This window comes from Caretta caretta, chromosome 1 (assembly GCF_965140235.1).
Source record: "Caretta caretta isolate rCarCar2 chromosome 1, rCarCar1.hap1, whole genome shotgun sequence".
NCBI classification, from domain to species: Eukaryota; Metazoa; Chordata; order Testudines; family Cheloniidae; genus Caretta; species Caretta caretta.
Window position 1 is genome coordinate 133014920 of NC_134206.1, and position 11965 is coordinate 133026884.

General features: G+C 40.5%; 1 protein-coding gene across 6 annotated transcripts in view; it reads left to right on the forward strand.

Annotated features, from left to right (window-relative positions):
• TBL1X (transducin beta like 1 X-linked) overlaps window positions 1-11965 on the forward strand; it is a 255936-nt gene that overhangs the window by 188439 nt on the left and 55532 nt on the right. The window lies entirely within an intron of this gene.

Sequence of the window (11965 nt, forward strand, 5' to 3'; positions counted from 1 at the left end):
CTTTCAAATAAAACTCTAATCTAGTAGTAAACTGGAACTGCTCCAGTATTCAAAAAGTCATTCTTCAGTTACTCAAACCATTTTCTTTGTTACTGGATATTGCAAATCGAGTGGGAAATGGTGTTTCAGTTCCATGAAAATTTTGAGATTTCAAACATTTATTCCGTTCCTCATCAGGATGAAATGGAGACCTTTTAAAATGTCTCTCAAACAACCAGGGAGACACAGACACACACACCCCAGAATAGCCAGTTGTGTGGTGGTTAGAGCTGTTGGAGATGTGGGAGATGCAGGTCCTGTACCTGACTCAGAAGAGAGACTTGAATATGGGTTTCTCAAACCTCTAGTGAGTGCTCTAGCCACTGGGCTATTAGGCAGAACACTCTCTCTGCCCTTCCCGGAATGGAGAAAGTTTTGTTGAAAGCCATTTTTTTCCCACAAAAAGTTTCAATTCAACTAACTGGCATTTTTTGATTAAAATGTTTTGTTAAAAAATTCCCAACAAGCTCCAATTGCAATCCAGATTAGGGAATAAATGGACTCTTTGCCCATACAATACTATGGTTGTTGAGTCTGCAGGCTGGAATTTTCAAAGAAGTTAGACACCCAAATCCCACTGAAATTCAATGAGATTTGGAGTCTCACTCCCATAGATTCCTCTGAAAATCTCAGCTGTAACAATGCATGTACCTCTCCTAATCCCTGAATACCGCCTTCCAGCTCTGCCAGAATCAACAAAAATTGGTGCAGAAACCAGAGGGGAGGTCAGAGTCTTAAAACCTTGTCAATACTCAGGGAAAGAATAACAGTTCTAAGCCTCATTACTTTCCAGAATTTAATAATGTCTCTCAAGCCCAATATTTATAGATTTAAAGCTTCAGTTTTATTCTCAACATCTAGGCTTTTTGTTTTACAGTAAAATATTTTCCTGTTAATTAAGCTAGTTCTTAATTATAACATTTATAGGTATCATGATATATTAAAGTTCTTCCAGATAAGTATTCAGCTTGAAAATTTTCTTGAAACACTTCAGTTATATCTATCTTAAAAATTCTTGGGGAGTCAGAGTCTAATTTAGCTTCTAGTACAACAAGTGTATAGAAAGTAGGATTCAAAGCAATTTTCCACAATGGTGCCCCCAACCATATATTTTCCAATTTATATCTGAAGCTGTGATGATGATGCCATCAAACCTCTAGTGTTTTGTCTCTTTCCTCTCCAGGTGCATTATATATAAAAGGCCTAAAAAAGGGTCCAAAGAACATAGTCACTGGCAGAGTTTCTTTCAATAATTGTTAAACCACCACTAGAAGACATCAAATAAAAATAAAACTCCAATTTATGCAGCAAAGATTATGAAGAATTAAAAAAAAAATAGAATTTAAAACTCCTGACTCCCCAGTCCAGCTATCCAAAGATCCAAGGAATAAAGGAAAGTCATACTGAATGGCGCTGCAGCTAAGAAAACAACATAAACCCCTTGAAATCTGTCCCCATATGCCTGCTCATCTTTGACCTACAGGCCAGAGACAAGTGTCTTACCCTTTCCACCCTACACCATCTAATGTACAATTACAGTATGGGCCACGGATCTCTGCTATCCCCACATTGTCTGCATTGATCTGTATACCTCTTGCAGTAAATGGGCCAGACTCAAAACTCCAGTCAGTCCTCCTTTTAGAGGTCACAGACACACATCATCTGACTTTTCACGTACAGCCCAGGCTGTCTATCACTTACCACCCTATTAGCCAAAAAGTCTAATCTTACAGAGAACTTCTTCTCCACTCCCCCACTAGCCCAATATATGAGTGGAGCATGGATGTGGGTGTTAGTATCATAAAACTAAAGGTCATGCCATTGGAATGAATACACTTAAAAGGTCAGACTTAACTTTTGTTTAACATCTGGTGGGGGTCCCAGCTGGAGGGTGGGATACAAGGGTAAAGTTAACTATGTTGTTGGAAGTCTGAGTGAAATTCTGGCTTCACTAAAGTCAACGATAAAACTTTCACTGGCTTCAGGGGAGCCAGGATTTCACCCTCTTAACTACAAAATTCATCAGTTTGTGAAGTTGAAGCATGGGGTGTGTTTTGTTTTGTTTACCAGCTTTAGTACTAGGGGGGCAATACAGTCTCAATCTCAGTTCTGCTTTAATGGTGGTTTTTGTGAGGGAATTATCTTTTTTTATTTAAATACTTAGAGAAAATCAGACCATGATTAACAAATGGATGAAAGAAACCAGTTTACTAAACAGTCTGGATTTTCTAAGAACTAAGAACATTTCAAAGGGATAAATATGTATTCAGTGCACAGTCTTCTGTCTGAAGCAAAATCCATATGACGGGATACATTGGACCAAGTTATTGTATGAAATGTCTCGCTCTTTGCATATGGAAAATATAACTTAATTAACAAAATTCAGTATTGATCAGTATCTACTTAGAAGCTTCTACTGAGATCCCTTTTGGAAGGGAATTATCTGTTTTCCTGACTTGAAGAGAAATAGAAAATAAATCTTATTGTTTCACCCATACAGTCTCCTCAGAAGCAGCTGTCTGGAATATTAGAATGGCAAGGAGGGACTGTCACTCTTGCCTGCCTTGACAAGGACAGATAAATAAGTAGGCTGTGCCTAAGTGAGTATGAACCTGTCACTTGGCTGAATTTTGATCTCACCCCAATGGGAAATCAGGAGTGATGTTAGTGAAGTCATATAAAACTAGTAGTGAGATCAGATCATCTCCAGTACATGGAATTAATAATGAAGGCTAGAAATGCTTAATGATAGTAATATATCTTGATACATGTATTTGTTTGATGTTATTACATTGATAGGCACCTATTCTGTGCACTGGTTGTCCTTCCGGCAGTTAAAATTGATAATCCCTTAACATTATCCATTTTAACAAATAATAGGCAGCTTTTATCTACCGCTGATCAAATAAGTAAATGCTTTCTCTCTCTCCAAATGTTTCTAATGTTATATTTGAAGACAGAGCTCTTTATTTATATTCCTACCCAATCTCTATGAAAATAGTAGGTATCAAATGGTGTCTGCCATATTTAAGGGTCCAAATAGTTTCCATTATAAACTAGTGCTTTCACACATTCCTCAAAATATTTATTTTGGGGATTGAAATTTTCCATGTTTGTTGTTTGCCTGAAGGTTATTTTTGTTTGCTTGTTTTTTTAACTTACTTAGAACACAATCCTTTCAGTTATTTTTTAGCTATGAGAGAATGAAAAGAAAACATTTACCATGGTGTAATAATAAAATAATAATAATAATAAAATTAATATAATATTATAATAAAACAATCATTTAAAAAACATCCAATCACACTGTGCATAAATAATGTAAAATAAAAAAGGCACTGGAGCAGGGGGACTGGATCCTGGGTCTCCCCAAGAGACTGCTCTAACGAACAGGCTACAGTGTCATTCTCATGTGTGTTCTCTCTGGACCCATGATTCTTTTATTATTTATTCACAGTGAAACAGCTTCAACAGGATAAACTGAGGGAGCTCCACATCAGAATAGCCTAACGGTTAGGGCACTCACCAGAAGCAGTAGATTCCTGCTCAAATCCTTTTCCTCTGCCAGCCCCCTCCCTCAGGTAGAGTGGGGACTTGAACCAAGGATCTCACTCATTGCAGATGAGTGTCCTAGTCACTGGGCTCAAAGTTATGAGGGAGGTCCTTCCGTGGCCGTTTTGTATAGGGGCTTGATCCGGTAGGCAAGCTTTGAGTATGTCATGCTAAAAATCACACCGAACATGCTTCTACTGGAATTTTTTGCAGTTGAATGCTAAATAGTACATGTGCTTTTTCAATATGGATGAAAAAATGTACATAAAAGTTAAATATTCACTTATACACTCAGGGTATATTGTCCCTGAACGAAAATAGACAGAGGAACGCCTACCTTTCCTTCGTTCGTGTATCACTCTGGAGTTTAGGTGTCCAGACAACTAGAGTGAGGCTGCAGTGCACATGTCCAGAGCTAAGTTCCCTCTAAGCCGTGCAGTAGGCTATCAAGGGCCACACAGGCCAGGAGAGGCGCCCCAGCCAGAGCTGCTGGGGCTGGGATGGAGGATCACATGCAGTGGAGCGAAATTAAAACTCGTAGCCAAGCAGCGCCCCCTGCCCATTGTGCTGCAGCCACCTTGTCTGGTGGGTTTAATGAACTACTGTGAGTTAGCGGGAGGTGCCCAAGCCAACGCCCCATGACCCACTGCGTCCCCTGGGGATGGAGTGCCATGCTGCCCCGCCCCCCGCAGCCACTGACACCCATCCCACCAGGTCCTCCCTTGAGCTTTCCCAGCCTTGCGAGCCAGCTGGTGGGCTTGGGAGGGCAAAGGCTGATTCCCTGCGTGGCCCATGGGCCATGTGTATCCAGGCATGGAGCTCGGCCGGGGGCACAATTCCAGTGGCTGATGCAGCTGAGTGTGGTTTTACCCATCCCATAGGGGCTGGGCAGTTCGAACCCACCCGTGAGTGCCTCCCTTGTGGGTGCAGGGGGCGGAAGGCAGAGTCATCCCCCCCGCCACCCCTGCAAAGTTGCCCACTTGGCCGGCAGCCCACAAAGCTGGAGGTGCCTGCCAAGGTATGGCAGGTCTGTGTCAGGGGGCGCCCCACGGGAGCTGCCGTGGCCGGGGAGAGGCACCCCTCCCCCGGCCCCGTGCTGCTGCAGTGAGAGAGGGCTGGGGGGAGTCCTCACTCCCCGCTGCAGCCCCGGGGCAGTCTGCACCCCAAACCCCTCATCCGTGGCCCCATCCTAGAGCCTGCACCCCCAGCCAGAGCCCTCATCCCCTCCCTGCACCCCAACCCTCTGCCTCAACCCTGAGCCCCCTCACACATTCCGAACCCCTCAGCCCACCCCCTGCCACCCATCACCTCCATATTGATGCATATAACAAATTTCATTCCGCACATGGACGTAAAAAATTGGAGGGAATATAGGTCCAGAGGCAGAAGCATAGGAGCCTAGGGAACTTTTAGTGCAAAAATTAAGGTGCTGAGTGAGTTCACGTGCCTACACAGTTTGACAGCAGTTGAATGGGGATTTTGGGAATCCCAGTGGGACCTGATTCTGGGATTTAGGTGTCTAAGGTGGCAGTTAGGTGCTTAAATCCTTTTGTGAATCTAGCCGTTCGTGTGCATATAAGGAGTGAAATCCTGGCTCCGCTGAAGTCAAATGGGAGTTTTGCTTGTCAGTGGTGCCAGGATTTCACCCAATATCTCTGTTCTCAACTCAAACACAATAGTATAGTCAATTCTTAATGCCTCTAATCCATACTCCTTATTTTCAGATGCTAATTTCATCTGTGAGCCCTAGAGCTACCATCAGCCTTCTTTTATCTTGGTTTCCTACAGCTCTTCATATAGTGTATGCATGTAAACACTAAAGTTATTTTTGTATATTTAAAAAACAAATTAATTGAAGTTGCCTCTTTTCAAAGTAGGTCATGAAAGAAATACAACGCCATTCCACTAATTAAGAAGGGTGTATTTTTTTTTTCTTAGCAAAGTGCCAAGAAGGAAAGATCAATACAGCAAAAACCCTTTTCACTTTAGAGCAGAGGGAGCTGGAAAAGATCCACTTGAGCTCTTAGAACTGTAATGCTGGAGGCTGATGTCATTAAGAAAACTAGCTGAGGACTGAAAAATAAACCAAGCAAACTAATAGGTTTTAAGTGTAAAAATGGGGGGGAAGTTATACATCAGTAACATCCTAAATAGAGGGATGGGCTTTACTCTTGGTGGTGCACAACTTTGCCTCTTTTGAAACAACATTTCATTTTGAATTTTACAATAATTTATATTTTAAAATATTTTAAAAGTTACAAGATTATTGGAAATGAAACACCTTGAAATGATCAAACCAAAACATTTCAATTGAGTCAAACAATTTTTTTTTTTATTACTTTCAGTTCACAAATTTTTTTGAGATTTTTGACTTTTCACCCTGATTTGAGACAAGAAAATGTTTCAAAAATCTCACACAAATTCTGAGAACAGAAAATCCTTTCCCGCCCGGTTCTAATAGGGACCTTGTACAGTTGCAGATACTTTTAAAGGTATGCAATGAATGTGTCCTGCACATCAGAGATTAGTCTGCCCCAAAGCATGTCATTATCGATATTTCAGAGTGCTATGACTCTACTCCTGCATTCAGATACATACGGATAGATCCTGAGTCCCACAGGGAGTCCTCTTGTAGTTGCTGGGACTTTGCGTGAGTGTAGTGGTCTACGCACACAAATTTGATTGTAGGATCTGACCCATTAACTCCTACCATCAGGAATGATCTCTTCAAGGCAAAGTGGAGGTTTATTTTCATTAAGTATTTAATTCCCACTCTCATTCCCTCCACTTCCTTTTCCTTCAAAAAACCGAGTCCAGATTCAGTGACTAATTGTACAAGATACACTTCAACATGTCAGTATCAGAGCTGGACCACTCCTTGTTTATATCGGGGATTATCAGGAATAATTGTATACATTATAGACATAGTTGTTGCTTCCAATTATGAAAATGTGTGATTGTGGGCAGTGAGAATTTTATGAAGATGAGTTCAATCTTGCTAGCTGGATTTTTATTCATTTATTTTTGTTCACCCTCATTTAAAATACAAAACAAAAAATAGAAGACTCAGGTAAATATAATTCCTGGTGTTTTTAAAAAGCTAGTCTTAATGTTGGGCTATTTAGGATCCCTGAAAGCCCCATCTCTTTTCTCTTGGAGGTCTAGGACCCTACTGAGCTGCTATAAGTGTCACTGAGAGGACCCTGACTGAGTCAGTACATAAGGGTATACCACACCAGCACTTATTTGAAGATCTTCTCTTGTTCTCCAGAAACTCAACTTTGATTTTAAAACAAAAAACAAGTTGCTAGGGGATATGGTTGTGAAGAAAGCCTCAAAAATAGGAACTGAGTGTAACCAACAGAGAGCCTGGAACAATAGCTCTGACAGGTTTGACCTTCTTCATTCCTATCACTGAGGTGTTAACTTACATGGCCAATGATGATGATTTAAATATCAATGTAGTTATCTGTTTAATTCCTCACAGAGGAAAAAAGAAAGGAGAGTCAGAGAACTCCACAATTTACTGTGAATAACATCTCATTTTGCTGCCTCAAGTGGGTGGCACGTGGGAGATGCCACCAGTTATTTCTTTTCCCCTGTCAAGAAGGAACCAAGTCCAAGAAGTTCAGCAGAAGCCATGGGCATATTCCAGACTCATGAAGGAGGCGAGTTCAGTGGAGCTCAGAGAGCGTCCATAGTCTATACTATAAAGTAACAATCTACGATGAAGGGTATCTTATTTTGATAACTCACCTTAGTGTAGCTTGGAAAGAGTACATCGCCATTCTTTTTTCTTCTCCCAATTTGACCCCTGGTCATCGGCAGACTTGTTCTATTATCAGAAGCTACTTAAAAAGAAAAGGTGGCTTAAATTATATCTGCCTGAATCAGCAGCAGCCTACGTGGCAAGGGGGAGACAAAAAAGCGAGACTACCTACCCTCGAAAAATTCTGGCTTCCTGGGAGCGGAACAGGATAAAGGTTCCAATTCAAGAGGAGAAATCTGGAATGAAAGACAGACAAGGAGCAAAAACGCAGAGTATGGGACAAAAACAATGCCGTCCTCTGGGTGAGGAAGATGCTGATTCTTAATCAATGATTATTGTGTTTAGACACTCTGGTTACAGACAGCCTAGAAACAGATGATAGGGCTGGTTGAAAATTTTCTGCTGAAACTGTTTTTCAATAGAAAATTTGGGGGGTTGACTAATTTTTTCATGAAAAGTGGCTGCTTTCCACAGGAAATGTTGCTTTTCATTGAAAAACCAAACACCAGAAAACCAAAATATTTTTATTAGAATAAGATTCTGCAGTGCATCAAGGGAGTTTTTTTTTTGGGGGGGGGGGGGTCAGACCCCGTTCTCTTCTATGGGATGGGTGTCCTGGCCAGGCTGTTTCCCATGATGCACTTCCTCCCCTCCTACAAGAGAGGAGATGAGGAGCATCATGGGTGTTGCTGGCTGTGGTGCATCATGGGAGATGTAGCTTGACCTGGGAACCTATCCTATAGAGGAGAATGGGAGCAGGATTCACCTGAACTTCGACTCCATAAGGCACTAAGGCAGAGTTTCCAAATCAAAATATGTTGATGTTTGGCTGAAATTCTTTCGTGTTCAGATTTGTGTTGAAAATCTGGAATTTTCCTTGGAAGATTTAGAAAATGAAAAAATATGTTGCGTCACTGAAAGTTTCCATGCAGAAAAATGCCATTTCCCAACCAATTCTACTAGGTGACTAGATAAATAGTATAACCTCACTTAATGAGAGACAGAGGGGTGTGGAGTGAGAAGGAAGAGCCCGGTGGAGCTAAACATGTTCAGCTTGCATTCAAAGCACCCTGGAGCTGCCATACTCCCTCAATGAGCCATGCAAGTGCCAGACCAGCTTATCTACTGCCTCAGCCCTGCCGTTTGGCTCTCTGATTAGCCACCATCAGAGAAGGGAAAGGAAATAGAAGGGGGCCATATTAGTGGGTCTTCTCACCTGCTGGCTCATCTCTCTTCTGCTTGAGGCAATGTAGGTGAATATCACTGTGGATATTTTGAAGGGGAAGGAGGATTAGCTTCTCCTACGCTCATCCCCCTTAACAGGCTGCTGACTCTGCTTCTAGATGCAAATCCCAAATCTTCTCTTCAGGCAGCCTCTGCTGCCCCCTGGTCACATCCTGGAGCAAGGGTGCAGCCCTCCAGGATCCCACAAAAGAGTAAAATACAAATTAAGGATTAAAAAAACAGAGAGAAAAAGAGAGAAAAGAAAAGGCCCAAACCTGGTACTTTGTTTACCCCAACTCTCACTTTAAAAGAAAAAAAATTATAACCACCCTTTTAAGTTCTATAATTTAAATAACTGAAGGTAGTTAAATAATCCTGCCTGTTGATAATACAAGGTAAGTCCCTGATCTTACAAACACACTCTCATTATTCTTAAACGCGTGGGGTCAACAAAACTGTGGCTTAATTTTAAGTATATGACTAGTCTGGTTGACTTTATTGGTGCTACTCATATGCTTCACTTTAAGCCCAGGCATGCATATGTGCAGGATGAGGACCCATTTTTTTCTGTGTATAGCTGAAACTAATCAAACCCTCCATAACATGTAACTGGTTATGAGAAAAGGTGTTTCAGGTAAAAAAGAGCTTGGATGTGTTTTGACCGTCTGCCTGTTGTTGTGTGTTGTGAACTTAATTATGTCACAGCGAACTCAAATGTTATCACTTTAGTTTAAATGTGAAACAGCGGCATAAGCACAGTAATGTTGTCTCTGAGCAATACTTTAAAAAAAGGAGAGAGCAGGAGTATTAATCTAGACAATATTGATCTCCACTAATGCGAGGAGAACATTTGGTTACTACACACATTTGGTTACTACACACACACACACATGCACAACACTCCACCCCAGCTTTCAGCTGGAGGTTTTCTCAGGATTTTAGAGATGGACTGAGTTTTATTGTGTTGGGGGGGGTGGAGGAGGATTTTTTGTTTTGTTCCTTTGTTCCTGAATCCGATTTAGAGCGACTCAAGAGACAATTATGTTCCTCTCCTCCTGACTATCTTTTCCAAAGTCTGATATCAGGTTTGGGGTATTTTTTGTGTGGGGATGGAGGAAGTCAAAAGGCAGGGTTAATGAAATTTAGTATAGTCTTTCATGGCTCAGCTGAATTTCTGATGAATAGATTACTCTGGGGCAGAGCCAAGATCTCTGGATCATTTCAGATGGATGGAGCCTGTGGTTGTGTATCTTATTGCTGCATTGGCATCTGCAGGAGGGGGAGAGCTTAAATGCATGAGCGGGGATCATCTGGTTATTTATGGGATGGGAACAATGTGTATAAAGATATGATCTGACACATACGTCAAAGTAATTCCTGTTCACTGACTTCAGGAAAAATGCATTATAAATCCAGCTACTTAGTGTGCTTGGAATTCTAATACAAAAGGGAGAAAGGTAGCTGCTGTGGAGGCTTTCTCTGTGGTTGCCAAACTCTTTATTTTGCAGTCAGACTTATTTCCTCTGGCTTTTAATTCATTTAACAAAGGTGTTGTCTGGGAAAAAAAAAAAAAAACCTCTGTGTGAGGAAAGATTATGATACTAATAACTCAACCTAATAAGATGCATCCCAGGAGCAGCTCTTGTAATTTCTTGAGATATTATTAATAATACTCAAAGCAGCATAATGTACGTCATCACTGAAACTGAATTTTTGTAAGAGGTTTTAACTTTACCATCTTTCCTACCACCAAGGAAATGAAAGTGCTATTTTTAAGATACTAAAAAAAGGGTTGGTGGGTTTTTTTTTTTAAATCAGCGCTGTCACAGTTTCTTACACTATTGCTATCACTGCTGTAGGAATGAACATCTGTGATAGGAATATATGTTTATATGTAATCAAATAGATGGAGTTAAAAATGGCTTTAACAGGCATCGATAACGTCTTTGGGGGCTTTGAGTGTTTTGAGAGTATTATACAAAAGGGACGCTTGGTGAATTATTCAGAATTATTCAAATACTATTTACGCTAGTAGACAGCAGTAAAGTTGTATTTAAAGGTCTCCTTTTTTAAGTAGGCTCTTTATAGGGATTTGTAAAAAGTGCTCTCTTAATGTGCATTTTTGCCATTAAATACAAAATGCTGTAGTTTACAAAGGTAGATTTATCTGTCTGCAATGATATCCATCACCTTAGTGTCTGACCTCCTCACATATAGTAATGAATTTATTCTCTCAACATTGCTGTGGATAGGGAAGTTTTACCCCTACTTCATAGAGGAAGAACTTGAGGTACAGGGAGACCAAGTGACTTTCCGAGGGACACACAGGGAGACTGTAGCATAATGGAAATTGAACCTAGATGCCCGAATCCCAGACCAGTGCTTTAAGCACAAAATCATAGGAGGAGGAGGAGAACGTACTATGTATTTTATCTTTTGCATGAGAGGTGCAAACACCTGTAATATAGAACCAAATACTTGAGAAGAACTTCTGCTAAATGATCCAAGGTATTGGTTGTGGTGGAAACACAACATCTGAGCCATTGCTGAAATAGAGCAGGGAAGGGGAATATAAGACATAAGAAGAATTCTATTTACATAAATATGCAAAGACATCTGTTACAGTCATGAACGACCTGCTGGTTTAGATCATCAGTGGGGGAAACTTGTAGTTAATCAGCACTGCCTACAGTAACAGGTGCTACTCTAGGCAACAGGAATTACTGAAGAGGTTTTCAGTGAACAAAGACCATCCTGCCTGCCAAGAAGAGACATTTGAGAAATTAAAACAAACAGCAGACTCCTACAAAATTCTTCATTTATAATGTGTAAGCATGCTCTTACTTCCAAACCTTTACATGGTGGTTGTGTGTTCGGTGTGGATGTCAGAGCTGTAAGGCTCACTTAAAGCTGTTATGGTGAATTTTCTGAACCAACTAAGCCAGAACAAAAAAAAATTGTCATCGAGATTTAGAGAGAGAGAAAGTCAAATACAAAATAACATCTTAATATATAGCATTCGGCTTCTTTTTTTTATCACAAAGTATACCCAAACTAGTCATGCAAAGCTGTCTTTCTTTTTAAAGGTTATGGTTATTTTAGTAAATCATCCAAGCTTGACTTTTGTGCTTTATGAACCACCGAATACTTGAGACATTACAACTTTTTATTATGCAGAGATGTGTGCATATACATTGTTCTGCACAAAGTGTTCTGCATAACTCCCTATAAATATACATTTACTATTTGTTCTTTTATTTTTTTTGGAGTTGCTTGTAATTTTACTGCTATTTTATTTAAGTTCTCTGAGTAACATTGTGCTATTTTTTGAGGTTACTGTCTGTTTCTCACATGGATAAACCACTAGGCAGAAAACTAGAT